This window comes from Cryptomeria japonica, chromosome 5, assembly GCF_030272615.1.
Source record: "Cryptomeria japonica chromosome 5, Sugi_1.0, whole genome shotgun sequence".
NCBI lineage: Eukaryota > Viridiplantae > Streptophyta > Pinopsida > Cupressales > Cupressaceae > Cryptomeria > Cryptomeria japonica.
Window position 1 is genome coordinate 477,624,452 of NC_081409.1, and position 16,172 is coordinate 477,640,623.

Below are 16,172 nucleotides of genomic sequence, written 5' to 3' on the forward strand. Positions count from 1 at the left end.
TCTCATATTCTCTATCCATTTCCATGTTGAGCATAGCTGCTACACCGGTTATCATGTGACTGCAAGTTCATCCTTCTGTAGTTATGACTTTTATGACCAAATCCATTACACCTCCAAAAGATGACATTATTATCTCTATGAAGAGTAAATTGTCTATTCCTAGACTTTATTCAGCATTCATCTACTCTATGGCCATATTCCTTCCATGCAAAATAATAACCAGAGAAAGGGGTCACATAACTTACAAATTTATTTTACCATGCATGTGGAGATTTTACCAGTTTAGTATCTCCATTTCTTCTTCTCCGAGGATGGATCTTGGATTGTCGATGCTCTATAGCTCTTCCATTCATTCTCTTCCATTCCCAAACTTGCTTTGTCTTATGGGCAATAAAATTTCCTTGTCTTCTACTGGTAGGGGGTCTTCTTTGTTGTCTTCTCATATTCTTGCTTCCGATGAAGTTGTCTTATCCCATCTTCCCTTTTCCTTTGGGATATGTATTGTTGCTCCTTCTTTCAGGACCGGTCTTCATCCTTAGCTTCATGTCTTCACCAGTTGTGGTTAGATCAACCTTCTTCCAAGGAGAGTTTTGGATAGTGAAGGTTTGTCCCTTATTATCTCCATTTGAGGAGACAAACAGAATGTCATTGTGGGGGATATTCTTGTTGGTGGAGCATTCACCAGAACCACTTCCTAATCCTCTAGTGTCCTTGGAGTGCTTTTGCTTCTTCAACATTTTGTCCAAGGCATCACTGCTGCCATCAAACCAGATTCTCACCTTGAGCTCATCCTGACATTTCTCCAGGTCATTTCAGAGAATCTCCATTCCTCCTTCTAGTTGTTGATACTCTTTATCCTTAACCTCTAGCTCAGACTCTAGATCTTTACACTAGCACTCCTTGGTGTCTTCTTGTTGAGTCTTTAACTCTGAGATACATTTCTCAGATTCTTCAAGGCATCTGATCAATTGGTTCTACTCCACAACTGTAGAATTCTTGAATAACTTGTATTCATTCCTCACTCTACTAATTTCTTTGATTTAACTTACAAGTTCTCCTTAAAGATCAACTTCGGCTTGATCTTCTTCTTCACCTTCACTATCACTGCCAAACACATCTCACCGGTAGGAGTGATTTGTATGATCATTCTCAGATGTGTGCCTCTCATCTTCTAATTGTTGAGCCATGAAAAGGTGAGTTCCTTCTTCATCATTGTTATGGCTGCTAACTGATCTACCTTTATCATCTACAGATGCATGAGATACATTTCTCATCTTGTCTTTACCAACCGGTTATGCAGTGGTAGGATCATTTCCATAGAGATTCTTCAATTTTTCCCATAGGCTTTTTGTCAATCTGCATCTATCCACCTATAAGGAGACATCATCTAATAACCCATAGAGTATAGCCTTCATTGTTATATCATTACACTAATTTCTTCTTTCTACATCTGAATTGGTGGGAGGACTCACTTTACTAGGGCAGCCATTAACAACCGATATTGATACATCAAACCCTAAATAGGATAGGTAGACTTCCATCCTATAGCTCCAAACATAGAAATTTGAACCATCAAATACATGAGTAGGGATTGACAAAAAACAAACCATTGTGTTCAAATAACAGAATCTACCCAAGCTAGAGAAAGCTTATCCACAGGGAACCCAGGCTCTGATATTAATTGTTGAAAACTAGAAGTCACTGAGAGGGGGGGTGAATCAGTGATATACAAACTTAGCCCTTTTCTAACCTATGTGTGTAAATTAGTTAACAGATCTAACATAAAGCAGACATACCAGTTAGGTGGGAGACTAATGCAAATGCAACCACACTTGAAAGGGACATCACATAACCTTAGATGTACGAGAAAAACCCAAGATGGAAAAAACCTCGGTGAGAAGTGTTGTTGGAGACTACTACTCCAATCCAGCCTCACAATGAAAACCTTGGTTACAACATTTAGGGAACCAACCCAAGGATTGCCACTCCTGCTTTAGGGCACCAACCCAAGGAGCACCAATGCCTGATTTTAGGGCACCAACCCCTGCACTGAGCTCCAACTCAGTGATTAAAAAATCATATTTTGAATACAAAAGTTATCTTCTTGTTACAAAAGAAATTTATAACTCTCATGTATGTCACTTCACTAGTTCTCCTCTCTACAGATCTTTGTCAATTCTCTTTTCACCTTTTCTCTATAGGAACCATATCTCTTGTTGCAACCCACTCTCTGCTGCACCTTTCTCTCTACTGCACCTTTGTTTCTTCAGCCTCTTCTTCTTCTCTACCAGTTCTGCTCTCTGTCGGTTCTCTTTTCTCTCTGCCAAACTACTTCTATCTACCACCAATCTTGATAGCTTGGTTAGATGTCTACCATCTGATTCTTGTTGATTCTCATCTTTCCTTCTCTATAATCTTCTACAACTCTTCTATGTTGGTTTGGTCACCACTGGTTTACTCATGTGTCAAACTCAATGGTCATCTACTGGTTACCTCATTATTGTCAGTTGAAATCTTCAACCCAATTCTCTCTCACACTCGGTCTCTTCTCTGATTGTTTTTGAGCACTTGACTGATTTTCTCTCACATGTAGTAGCAACACTCTCTCATTCAGCAATAGCAAACAATATCTTTGGCCCACATACTTATAGCCATATTTTCCCGCCAAGACATGAGTTTGAACATTGGCACGCTAGGGTTTTCACCATGCACTGAATTTGCATCTCATCTGATCTCTTATCATCATGAAATATCAACCAATCTGATATCATGTCCTTCATCGATGTTTAGCACTTAATCAATGAGCATCCCCCATTTGTTTACCTTATGAAACACATCTTCTCTCTTTAGTTGTCTGTAGCATTTTTTTTGGCCTTTTGTCTGATTGATCACGTGAGTGATGCAGTTTCCTTTATCCTCTTTGATCTAAAAGATCATTCTTTTCTAGATCTTCGTTGTTTCCTTGATCTTGAGCCACAATCTACTACCTTTCTTCCTTGAGCTTTGCAGTTGTCATAAATGTTGGACCAGTCACCAACAACTTCACTGACTCACCACACTGACCTGTGCATGCATGCCACTTCACCTTCATGTGGCCCCTTTGTCGGCATCCACCTTTGCTAAGTCTTCTATGTCAGTCTGAATAAGATCACCAACCAACCACTCAACTAGGTTCATCTACCCATTCACAGACCCTATCGGTTATATCTTAACTAATCTTCCATCAACCTTGCACTTTGCTTCTCTTTCGATGGAGCACCTAAACCGGTCAACACACTTGCTAACCTACCTTATGATCACTTTCATCATATGGGAACCTTCTACATCTGCAATTTGTCGACATTACTAGTGGACATAATTACCGGTAAGCATTTTGATGACACCATGTCATCACTCTTCAACTGCCTCCATCTGTCTACATATGTGGTAACACCTTTCTTCACCACTGGATAGGTTCTTCTATTAACATGTTTGTCAAAGTGACAAACATATCCTTCCTTCTCTGTATGAGAAAATCATCATTATCTACTTGGTTGATCTAGTGAATATCTCTGATCTCATGCACCTAAGGCAACTTAGAGTTTCACTAGATGATCTGGTATGAGCCTTCAAACACTTTCCTTTAACTCTTTTATCTTATCTCTAAGAACTATGATGCATTCCATGCATAATAGGAGATCAAATCCACTTACCAGTGGGAGTGGATCTTTGTCATTTGTATCCTACAATGCACCAATGTGGCTTCCCTATTTGAGCTGCATATCTTCAATCAGGTGCATGTGAATCAGTTGGGCACATTCACTGTCATTCATCTCTTCAAATGGTGACTGTATCTTTATTTGGTGGGAGTCATATTGTTTCACATCCACATAGCATACTAGTGGCCTGCACATACTTCTCCTCTAGTGTTGATGTGATTTAGGTAACATTCCCCCTCTTCATCACAATCAACCGCCCAGCACCGTGCTCTCTTGCTAGTTGGCAACTATGTACTACCAACATGTCACTTACTGATTTGCAGTCCTTATTGCTAGGAATTGAGAAGAACAACTGAGAGGGGGGGTGAATCAGTTGTCAATAAATTTCAACCCAAAACAAATTATTCCAACTTAAAACCCAGTGTTGTTAAAACAGATTAATAGTTACAGTATTACCTGTACAACTTAATGCATGAAACAAAAAGAGAAACAATATCTAGAACACATGACACGGAGATTTTGATGTGGAAACCCTGTAAGGGGAAAAACCATGGTGGGAAACCTTACCCACAATCAGATGATACTACTATAGATAGTAAGTGAATACAATAATGGGGTCTGCACATGCAAAAAGGCCAACCACCTAGAGCTCAATACTCAATCAAAAAAATAGGAGTCACACTGACTACACAGTTGGATGATTAAATCCAATAATCAATTTACTCCTTCAATTTAGCATCTTCAATGCCGGATTCAGTACTAATTTAAGCTCTGTGCATGATGACCAAACACCTTCATAACCATTAACAACCTTCCTTCAACCTTCAGATGATATCTACGTGATTCGCACAAGGATCTACTTATTTTCTCTCTTCACAATGATCTTCAATATTTGCACATACTCACACACTTCTTCCAAATAAGATCTTACAATTATTTATACAAAACCTAAGACCTAATCATTAGGTCAGCTCCCAAAAGATATTACATTTAAATCAATTACAAAATAAGTCTTGGTGTAATACAATATGTCGGCCTCAATACATTTACACATTATCCAATCAATAAATTATTTACAAATCGTGTCATGCTGATCTAGAACATGTTTTCCTATGTCGGTTCATAACCTGGACCTATCTATCGGTTAAAGCAAATATGTGAACCCGGTCAGACCAATATGTAAAATGCCAAATGCAAACATCCAATCCATGTCTTCGACATAACCAAATGATCTCCAGATGATAATAATTCATCATCAACTTCCTAATCTGTCGATGAAACATATACCAGTAATTGTGCATAAGCCAATATCCATGTCGGGACCACAATGTGTCCGTTCATCAATAAACCAATATAACCAAAGTGCCAAATCAACAATGTAGACCTCCAGAAAGATAAGTTTGACATCAATGACAAAACCAATGTAACACATGAGGAAGTCATCCATAATACCAACAATCGCCCCCTTTGGCATTGATGGCAACACTAGATAAAACATCTAAGTGCCAAAATAGAATGCCAACAATCTCCCTTAAATAGATCAACATAAATTTTTGTACCAAAAATAGAAACAATATAACCAAAACCAAAATACATCTTCAAATTACAATGTTGTTCCATAGACATCTCTTCCCCTTTGACATCAAATTCCAAAGCAGTTAAAAATCAAAACATAACATACAGCTAACTACTCCCCCTGAGCAGTAGCTCTCCTTCATGAAACCAGAAAAAGGTTTTTCTATTAGTCCCTGTCAGTTTGATGCTAATCTGCATCATTTAAGTCTCTTCCAGTGGGGTGATTACTCCAAGCTTCTCTCTGAGATATTCAAATGTTTCCTTAGGCAAAGGCTTTGTAAAAATGTTTGCAATTTGCTCTTTAGTGTTTACATAAACCAATCTCACTTCATTTGCTTCAACGTTTTCTTTCAAAAAATTATACTTAATAGAAACATGCTTTGTTTTAGAGTGAAATACCAGATTTTTGATATATCTATTGTTGTTGAGTTATCACAATAAATAATTACCGGTTCATTGCATTTTACCTTGATATCCTTCAACATTTGCTTGATCCATAATACCAGAGTGCAATTAGTTGCTGCTACAACATATTCTACTTTTGTTGTAGATAATGATGTGCAGGTCTGCTTCTTGTTGATCCATGAAATTAATTTTCTGCCAAGAAAGAATGCTCCACCAATGGTACTCTTTTTGTCATCCACATCTACTACCCAATTTGCATCTGTTTATGCACATAACTCAAAATTGTCATTCTTAGGATACCATAAACCAAGATTTGTTGTGCCTTGCAGGTACCGAAAAATCCTTTTTACTGCAGTTTCATGATTTTCTTTAGGATTGCTTTTAAATCTTGAAACAATACATACGACATTCATTATATTAGGTCTGGTTTGTGTCAAATATAGTAACCCTCTAATCATAGATTTGTACCTTGTCAGATTTATAAGAGTTGAATCATCCTTTGATGTCAATTTATCAGTTGTAGTCATAGGATTGCTTATCGGGTTGGAGTTTTCCATTCCAAATTTCTTCAAAAGTTCCTTCAAGTATTTTGTTTGACAAATGAATATACCTTTATCTGTTTGAGAAATCTGCAAACCTAGAAAAAAATTTATCTCTCCAATCATAGACATTTCAAATTCTTCCTGCATCTTATTAGCAAAATCTTTGCATAGCTCTTCTTCTCCTCCAAAAATAATATCATCCACAAATACTTCAATAACCAAAATATCATCATTGCTAATTTTGTAATACAAATTACTGCCAGCATTACCTTTTGTGTATCCAAACTTTAAAAGATATTTATCCAGTCTAGCATACCAAGCTCTAGGAGCTTGCTTCAATCCATATAAAGCTTTTCTTAATCTGCAAACCATATCCTTATCATTTGTTAATGAAAATCCATCAATCTGCTCAATGTAAACTTCTTCTACAAGATCTCCATTTAAAAATGCACATTTTACATCCATCTGATAAAACTTATAATTCTTGTGAGCTGCAAATGCAAGAAATAGTCTTCTTGCTTCAATTCTGGTTGTCGGTGCAAATGTTTCATTATAATCAATTCCTTCTTTCTCAGAATAAACTTTACAAACTAATCTTGCTTTGTTTCTGATTACTTCACCATCTTCATTAATTTTATTTCTAAATACCCATTTAGTTCCAATTACATTTTTGTCTTTAGGTCAGGGAACTAATGTCCAAGTATTATTCTTTTCAATCTGTTCTAATTCATCTTCCATTGCTTTTATCCAATGTTTATCTTTACATGCTTCAACAACTAATGTCGGTTCAACTTGAAAAATTAAACATACCTCTTCATTTGCCAATCTTTCTCTTGTCATAACACCTTGATTTTAATTTCCAATTATCTGATTTTCTAAATGATTCAATCTTACATACCTGGGTTTATTCTGATTTCCATTCACTGGCTTCTTTTCTTCAGTCATAGTTGAGTTTTCTGATGATGTCAGTGTGCCAGTTCATTTATAATTATTTCCACTGTCAGTTCAGAACCTATAGATCTTGATTCTCCTCTAAAATGTTCATTTATCTTCACATTAGTACTCTCAATGATTTTCTACAATCTTTTATTATAAAATCTATATGACTTGCTTCTAGTTGAATAACCAAGAAATATTCCTTCATCACTTCTAGGATCAAATTTTCCAATAGACTCATCTCTCCTAATATAGCATTTGCTTCCAAATATTCTCAAATACTTAAGAGTAGGAATATGACCGAACCATAGTTTGTAAGGGATCTTACCGGTTTCACCTTTGATGTGAACTCTGTTGAAAGTATAGACTATTGTATTTATTACTTCCCTCTAGTACATATGAGGTAGATTTGCTTCCATCATCATGGTTCTTACTGCATCTAGTATAGTTATGTTCTTCCTTTTCAAAACTCCATTCTGCTAGGGTGTCTAGGGTGCTGATAGTTTTCTTTTGATTCCATTCTCTTTACAGAATGCATTGAATTCCCTAGATGTGAATTCTCCTCCTTGATCATATCTCAAACATTTGATTTTCTTGCCGGTTTCATTCTCTACCATTGCCTTGTATATCTTGAATCTTCCAAAAGCTTCTAATTTCTCCCTGAGAAAAGTAACCCAACACATTCTAGAATAATCATCAATTATTAGCATAAAGTATCTATTACCTTGAGGACTCCTTGTTCTTGTTGGACCACATAAATCAATGTGAATTAAATCGAGAATATTATTGGATTTCTCATAAATGCTCTTAAATGTTGTTCTAACTTGCTTTCCCATTTGACATTCCTTACATACCGGATTATGAGGTTTCACAATCTTAGGTAAATCCTTTACTTCCTTGGTTGAACCGATCTTTACAATGCAATCAAAATTCACATGACAGAGTCTTTTATTCCATAGCCAACTTTCATTAATCTGAGAAAACAAACATGTCTTATCGCCGATATTCAAAAGAAAGATATTACCTTTAGTCTGATTACCGGTTGCAATCTCCAATCCAGTTCGGTTTATGATTTTACATTTTCCATTCTTGAATTGTAATTGAAATCCTTTTCCCACTAACTGACGAACACTCAAAAGATTATGCTTTAAACCTTCAATATAATAAACATTGTTAGTATTGTTCTTACCATCCAATGATATAGTGCCTCTTCCTTTGATTAAACAAGCTTTGTCATCTCCAAATCTTACTAGACCTCCATGATATTCTTGTAATGATAAGAATTTGCTTTTATCACCAGTCATATGATGCGAGCATCCACTATCAATTATCCATTCATCCTTTTCTTCAATTTTTGTTGCTAATACCTGCTCTACCGGTTTGACAATAGGTGTTGGTTGATCTTCTTTTATTGCAACAAATGTCCATCCACTATCTGTTGGATCTTCATCAGAGTCATCTGTAACACCTTCATTTGCATAGTAACATGACTTATCTCTGTTTTTCTTAAATTTGTATCTCTGATAATGAGGGTTAGGCTTATATGTTCTCTTTGCCTCATCTCTTAGTCTTGAATGTCTATCAGGACACCTAGATGCTATATGACCAGATTTATTGCAATTAAAACATTTGAAAGGTGCTTTACCTTCATACTTACTTCCTCCTAGACCTTTAGGCATCTTCCTTGCAAATAGTGCTTCAATTTCTTCATTTTATCTTCTAGTATCTTCATGTTATTTTGCATAAAGTGCTTTCCAATCAGATTTGTCAAATGATGATGATGATGCTTTCAAGGCTATATCAGTCTTGATTGTAGCAACAGGACCAAATTCTTCAAGCTCAAATGTTGAAAGTTTTCCAACTAGAGTATCTCTAGATACTAATGTATTAGGCATTGATCTCAACTCATTAATAGTTATTACTTTCATTTTGTAAGTTGGTGGTAAAGCTCTTCAAACTTTAGGAAACAATTTCATCTTCACTTAAAGATCCTCCACAACATTGTATTCCTAAAATAATTTCATTAACTCCTTCCATAAATGCAGAAACTCTTTCATCCTCTTCCATTTTTAAATTTTCATACCTGACCCGGTCACATTCCAGTTTTGCAATTTTGATAGTGGAATCTCCTTCATTCAATGTTCCCATTTTATCCCAAATAGCTTTGGTTGTAGATCTGTCTGATAACCCCATGATTTGCTAATCTAATGATGTGCTTAGAAGTTCTTCTCTTGCTTTATGATCATTCTCCAAGTCTTTAGCTAAGGTTGGTAGATTAGGGTTATTTGGATTAGGAGCAACATAGCCATTCTTTGTAACATCCCATATATCTCTTCCAATGCAGTTCAGATGTGTCTCCATTCTGATCTTCCATATACCATAGTTAGTTCCATCAAGTTTGGGAGTGTCCTTCCTGAAGATATTTGCTACCATAGGATCTCCTCAAGTTGTTAGGCTTCTGTAAAAAGAAAACTAGGCTCTGATACCGATTGTTAGGAACCGGGAAGGACAACTAAGAGGGGGGGTGAATCAGTTGTCAATAAATTGCAACCCAAAATAAATTATTCCAACTTAAAACTCAGTGCTGGTAAAATAGATTAATAGTTATAGTATTACTGGTACAACTTAATGCATGAAACAGAAAGAAAAACAACATCCACAACACATGACATAGAGATTTTGACGTGGAAACCCTGTAAGGGGAAAAACCACAGTGGGAAACCTTACCCACAATCAGATGATACTACTGTAGATAGTAAGTGAATACAATAATGGGGTCTACACATATAGAAAGGTCAACCGTCTAGAGCTCAATGCTCAATCACAAAATTAGGAGTCACACTGACTACACAGTTGGATGGTTAAATCCAATAATCAATGTACTGCTTCAATTTAGCATCTTCAATGTCGGATTCAAAATTGGTTTAAGCTCTGCACATGAGGACCAAACACCTTCATAACCTTTAACAACCTTCCTTCAACCTTCAGATGATATCTACATGATTCACACAAGGATCTGCTTGTTTTCTCTCTTCACAATGATCTTCAATATTCATACACACTCACACACTTCTTCCAAATAATATCTTACAATTATTTATACAAAACCTAAGACCTAATTATTAGGTCATCTCCCAAAAGATATTACATTTAAATCAATTACAAAATAAGTCTTGGTGCAATACAATATGTCGGCCTCAATACATTTACACATTATCCAATCAATAAATCATTTCCAAATCGTGTCGCGCTGATCTGGAACATGTTTTCCTATGTCGGTTCATAACTTGGACCTATCTGCTGGTTAAGGCAAATATGTGAACCCGATCAGACCAATATGTAAAATACCAAATGCAAGCATCCAATCCATGTCTTTGGCATAACCAAATGATCTCTAGATGATAACAAGTCATCATCAACTTCCTGAGTTGTCGGTAAAACATATATCGGTAACTATGCATAAGCCAATATCCATGCAGGGACCACAATATGCCAGTCCATCAATAAACCAATATAACCAGAGTGTCAAATCAACAATGTAGACCTCCAGAAAAATAAGTGTTGACATCAATGACAAAAACAATGCAACACATGATGAAGTCATCCATAATACCAACACTTATCTCTTCAACACAAGTCAACACTAACTTTTGTACCAGTGACTCCAATATCCATTATGCTAGATGACCTTCTCTTCCTTACCGATGACCTACTATACTAGATGACATCGAAGACATATCATCCAATATGCATCAATGTAATTATTGTACATACATCTCCCATACCATTTTCCATCCTATACCGGTTGACATCAATGAAAACACAATGCAAACATAATATGTTGATGTTGACAATGATTTATCTAAGAAATTTTCAGAAGCATTAATCCTAACTCCTAGTAACAAATAAAGTGGTCCATCATTAGAGTGTGGTCCTTGTTTGGAACTTGTGATAGCTCCATCTACTATTCTTGATGTGGATCCTCTTGCATATTACCCGTCTTCCCAAAATAATGATGAGAAAGATCGAAAGATGGATAAGGTGCTTGATCAGCTTCATTAGCACTATAGATTCTCTCTCTCTCTCCTCTTGCTTTTTTGTGACATTCTTCTATTTGTCTATCCATTCCTCTATTTGTTGTCCCTAGTGTTGTGTACTTGAGGATGATGCAAAGTGTTGAGATCTCTTTTGGTCTCTCCCATGTTGACTCAAAAAATACTTGTGTTCCCTTCTTCCATTGTGGTTTCCTTTCTTTGCAGAATGAGGATAATCCTATGCAAATACATACACATGATATAAATGATTCATCATTACAATTATACTGACTCCAAATTTAGGTGAAACCACCTCATGTTTTGTGATTTATGATCATTATCCTTTGATTTGTCCTCGCTTGGGGGCTAAATTATTGTGATAAAATGATTGTATTTTTGGGTGTATCTTACCTTAAAGAAATTGCTCTTGATAAGGCGTAGGCAATCACTTTAATGTGGGGTCATACATTTCGCTCAATTATTCTCTCTCTTGCATATCTTGATACTTAAAATTACTTAGCTTTTTCTTTGTAATTTTTGGTTTTTTTTTTTCATGACTTATAGTAAGAGAACCTTACTAGTTGTAGTCATGGTTCTCTCTCTCATGATCTTCCCTTTTATCTTATCACTAAAGTTTTGAGATCCTAAAGTCCACTGGGGCTTGGTGTATCTTGCCCCCTTGACAACTTGGTGAAAGTTTTTCAATGTGAACCCTTTGTACTTTACCAAGAGTATTATTAACTTCATACTCTCACTAAAGTGGGACCTAAATTTAGTGTCCTAAAATTGCATCCCTTGCAATTTTTGATCCCATTTGGGTCTTCACCTTAGTTTTTGCGCCCCTTGGCCTAATTGAAGACCTAATTATGCTCATGCACATCACAAACATCAAAAACTTTGATTTTGCCCTTTTCACACACCTTGATCCTAGCCTAAAATAGGGCATGGCACCATGGTCCCCCCTAAAATGAGGCCTCTCAAAATCATTTTTTCCATTTTAAATTTGAGCGGGATTTCCCTCTGCATGTTGTCTCATGTCAAAAAATTAGTTAATCAACCTAACAGGAAATTATATAAAGAGGATTTCCCTTCTCATTTGAACATCCACAAGCATCTATCAAGCACCTGGAAATCACAAGAGATCAACCATTCAAGAATTCAAGAGAATTTATCATCTCCAATCTTCCCTCAAGCCCTGGAGCAGCAATAAAGTCAAGATTCAAGCATTGAAGTGGAAATCTACATCCTATTTCATGAAACACTAATTTCATGTGGAAGCAAGTAAAACTTCACAAGGTATAATCATTCAATTTTTAGTCATAATTCAGCATCTCCCTTAAAAGGAGAACATTTCCTTCAATTATTTTAGTTACATTTATCTCAATTTCATGGTTAATTCTAAAACTGGGGTTTGACCAAAGGCAAACCCTCTTCCCAACCTATTTCCCTTGATTTCTGTGTGCAGGAAACAAGTGTGCAGTTGTATTTCTAGAAATAAGCTTTAGACACAGAGATGGAACAACCCTTTTTGGTGTGTGGAAAATTTAGAGGACCATGTTATCGCATCATGGTTCCTTCTTTTTTGAGGCATTTTCGTAGGGTAGATTCAAATCAGCTCATATTTCTCAGATCCAGGTGCATGACAAAATCCTAAATCTATAGCTCAATATTTTCTCAATTTTGTCTTCAATTTCAGCACTTTACCCTAAATCTACATTTCAACTTACAAAAGAGGGAAAAACACTTCATAATAAATTAGTTAACTTAGTATTCAGTCCTTATTTGATTTGTGATTGAATCTATTGGATTCCTCCCCTCTTTTGAATGTAAAGGATCTCTCCCCCTTAAATTCAAAAATTGATTTCATGATTTCTCCTTCCATGTTGCAAATTTCCAAATCAAATTTTCCCCTCTATAGTATCCTTAAAGGGGAAGTGAGATGGGGTTTGAGTAAGGAGGCAAAGGAGTTCCTCGGGCCTAAGGACCTTGAGCCTATAGCAGGGATTAACCATAATTGGGGATCATGGTTTTACTTTGAGGAGCATACAATTATCAGGATTTCTAGTACCCCTTTTACTCCTAAACTCCTTCCCATAATAGTGCTAGATAAAGTTTCTTTTCTAGAGATCATGCATTAGTTGGCTGAAGAGGAGAAATCCTTAATTGGAGGAGCTCATAAGAAGGGTTCACTTCTTCCATCTTAGGTCATTGTGGGAATGTATCATTTTACAAATAGGAAAGCTTGTGATATTTTGGATGCTATGATGAGAAAATACAACATCCCCCAAGCCAAGTATTGATATTATGATTCAGAATGGTTTACCCAAGGACTTGGGAAGACAAAGCCCCATCAACATCAATTGGATATTGAGGAGGACCTTATAAGGAATGTTGATTATAATGAGGTGTTGAGCATGAAAGAGAGATGGTACAAAATAAAGTATGAGGAGAATAAGAAAAGAAGAGTTGATAGCTCATATTCCCCTACATGGGAATAGCTATTAATACCAGGAGCAAGGATGACAAGAATTTTTAGTTCATACATAGATATTGACCAGATTACTTTGCCTCATTAGAGGCCTAGGGTGGTAGAGCCCTAGGTTTAACAAGTGGAAGAGGAGGAACCTGACTCTCCTCAATCTATTGCTTCCCTTCATTCCTCCCACTATTTAGACATCACACCCACCATCTAAAGATCCCTTCAACCACCTCAGTTATTTATTGAGGCCACCATAAAGAATCCTATGGTTGCATCTTCTTCATCAAATGGACAGCCCCATCAAATTATACAAGGTCCTAGGGTTGTAACTCCCCTACATATTTTTTCTCCTGGTAGAGACATTCCTTTCCAGTATTATGAAGGTTTTGACTTCCAAGGTTAGGCACCTATACCTCCACATAGATTTTACACCAAACTAGGTGTGAGGATAGAGGAGCCCTCTCAAGAATGGGCCCTTGATGCATTAAAGTTAGGTGGGGACCTCAGTGAAGACATAATGCTCACTGCCTGTGAGCAATTTATGAGTGATGATGATTTCATTCATACAAGGGAGTTTCAGCAATTCATGATAAGGAATATGATGGATGAAATTAAAAGAAGGAAGGGAATTTAGCTTGATAGTTTGAGGGAAGAGGAGAGACTTCTAATAAAAGATGAACTTGTGAAAGATACAAAGGAACAGTTAGTTGTCATGACCCCTGAAACGGGGAGACAAGTGGTAAAGAATAGTGGTGTACTTATTCTTGAAGGGTGGCATATTTCTTCTACTATTGCATTCGATGCCCTAGGAAGAAGGCATGACATTTATATAGAAACAATGGATCTTGACAGACGCCTAAGTTTCTCTTTGGTAATATATATTATGAAAACTTGGATCAAATGGTTATTTGGTGCTTACACCCAGTTACACAAAGGCCAGCAATAAATCAAGAAAATGGATCAATTTTTTGCAAGCCTGATTGATAAGAGAGAGGAAGATACTTATACCATAGAAGCCATATATATGACTATGCATATGGCAAGTTTTTCCCACAAGGTGGCATTGAATACTGATGAGGAGGTTCACATCCTAAGGGATAGAGTGAAACAACTTGAGGAGCATTTTAATTCAGGACCAACATATAGGCATCCCACTTTACAATAATATCCTTCTGAGGAGGGTATTGGACTAAGAAGAGATTTAGCTCAGGCTAGACTGATTATCTCAAGGATGAATAATTAAATTGACATATTAAGGTCGGATGCCTCAAGAATGGAGAAGAAGGTAGTCACAAAAATGATAGAGGCCTTGCTAGAAGCTAAGTTTAATGCAATTCTTGATCATGTATATGTAGCATGGGATGAACATGGGGATCTCCTAGATTTTTATCAGGAACACTTAAGGTGGCAAATATTTCTAGCTTGCTCCTTGTCTCATTTGAGCAAGACAATCACAGTGTTGGAGATTGCTCTGGGGTCAAACCTCTCTCTTCACATCTACATGACATTATGATCAATTTTAGATCAGGGTATATTATGATTAAATAAATTTATCATCACTCATAGGATGCATACTTAGAGGATCAAGTTAGAACTCTCAAGCTCCAATGTCGTGTCACTTTTCATATGCCTATCCTATTTGACAGCAAAAGGATAAATATTGAAGGGAGAAGAGTCTTGAGATCAAAATTAGACTAGAAAGCAAAGATCAAGACTGCCTTGGATCCCATCTTTATTGATATTTTTATTGATGAAACATGGATATTAAGTAAGTTGGAGGCCTACTTTGATGCATTATCAAGGTTTGACAATGGAATGACCAGAATGGAGGTAGCCAGGACTACAAAAGATGAAGATTATTGATAGCATATTGAGACTTCAACAATACAAACAAAATGGATTGGAAACTTTGTGATTCTTCTCAACCTTTGTTTCTATAATTTTTAATTTTTGAATTTAGTATTAAACTATTGTTTCCCACCTTTTTTTTAATTTCTATCTTTTCTTGTTTTTTGACTTGTGTAGGAGAAAAGGGATATTAATTATGATTAGGTGGCTTGTCTATGAAATTTTTAGAGAATGACCTACATATTGCCTATTTAATGCATATATTTTATAAAAATATGGTAAGTTGCTCTTTGTCCATTTGCATTCAAAAGGTCTGCAGGGTTATCCGATCGTCCAACTTGATAAGAGAGCTCATGTGAAGAAAGGAATAATTCTAGATCATATGAAACAACTGCCACTTGTGGAGAAAAGAAGGAGAATGTCTATCCCTGTCAGAAGATCTAAAAATTTGTTTGTCTTATTCTGTCAGGCGGTCACCTACTACTTTTTGAAATTGTAAAAGGCCAAAAGCTTGTAGCATTCTTATTTTCTATAAAAGGATATTCAAGGCTTTGTTTTGAGGCTCTAGGTTCATATTAGAAGTATTATTTGAGCTTTGTAAAAACTTTTCCCTAATCTTAGTGAATTTGCACATAAAAAAACCACAGGTTCTATA